Below are 1,520 nucleotides of genomic sequence, written 5' to 3'. Positions count from 1 at the left end.
AAAAAAAAAAAAAAAAAGAAAGTAAAAGGATGGCAAAAGTGTATCATGTAAACATAAATTTTAAAAAGCAGGATTGGCTGTTGGAATTCCTTGGGAAAAAGAGGGACATTACATAATGATGAAAGAACTCAGTGGGAAGATACAGCAATCCCAAATGTGTACACAGCAAACAACAGACCTTCAACATGTGTAAAGCAGAAACTGACAGAACTGAAAGGAGAAAGAGAGAAAGCTGCTGTTGTATTTGACAACTTCAGCCCATAACTCAGCAGCTGCTAGAATAACTAGGCAGACAGTCATCAAGGTATAGCAGAGCAACACCATCAACCAACAGGATCTAACTGACGTTTACAGAACAAACCGCGCAACAATCACAGAATTCACATTCTTTTCTAGTGTCCTCAGAACATAGACCAAGATAGAACATATCCTGGGCCATAAGGCAAACCTTAGCAAATGTAAAAGACCTTGCACCGAGGGCCGGGCACGGTGGCTCACGCTTGTAATCCCAGCACTTTGGGAGGCCGAGGCAGGCGGATCACCTGAGGTCAGGAGTTCAAGACCAGCCTGACCAATATGGTGAAACCCTGTCTCTGCTATAATACAAAAAAATTAGCTGTGCATGGTGGCGCATCCTGTAATCCCAGCTACTCGAGAGGCTGAGGCAGGAGAATCACTTGAACCCGGGAGATGGAGGTTGAAGTGAGCCGAGATTGCGCCATTGCACTCCAGCCTGGGCAACAAGAATGAAACTCCCTCTCCAAAAAAAAAAAAAAAAAAGACTTGCACAGAATGCCTTCTCTGACAATAATGGAATCAAATGTACCATCAGTAGCAGACAGCAGGAAAATCTTCACACGTGGAGATTAGACAATTATTCTACTCAGAAATGGAAACAATTGCTACATGCAACAACTTGGACGAACCTCTAAAAGATGATGTAGATGAAAACCAGTCCCGAAGGGATATTTTGTGTTATTGTTTGTATGACATCCATAAAGTAACAGAGATGGGGAACAGATGACTGATCTCTAGGGGCTAGGGATGGGGTGGCGTGATTATTAAGGGTCACCAGGAGGGAGCCTTGTGGTGCTGGTGCAGTTAAGTACCTGGATTGTGGTGGCATCTCCGTGAATACCCAGCGGGGTCATGACCTCTCTCCTTTCCCAAGACACACTGCCAGACCGAATAGCTATAAACCGGATGACAGAGGCAGGGCAGTAAGACAGGATGGCCAATATGTGACAACAAATGAAATAGGCCTTGGGATGCTGAGACCGGAGAATTGCTTGAGGCCAGGCATTCAAGACCACCTGGGTAACATAGTGACATGCCGTCGCTACAAAGAAATATAGAAACTTAGCCGGATGCAGTGACTCTCACCTGTAGTCCCAGGTACTTGGGAGGCTGAGGTGGAAGGATTGCTTGAGCCCAAGAGTTTGAGACCAACCTGGGCAACATAGTGAGACCCCCCATCTCTACAAAAAAATAAACAATTACGGCCGGGCGCGGTGGCTCAC

The sequence above is a fragment of the Colobus angolensis genome, unplaced genomic scaffold, assembly GCF_000951035.1.
Source record: "Colobus angolensis palliatus isolate OR3802 unplaced genomic scaffold, Cang.pa_1.0 Scaffold43, whole genome shotgun sequence".
NCBI classification, from domain to species: domain Eukaryota; kingdom Metazoa; phylum Chordata; class Mammalia; order Primates; family Cercopithecidae; genus Colobus; species Colobus angolensis.
This window is presented reverse-complemented; position numbering follows the sequence as displayed.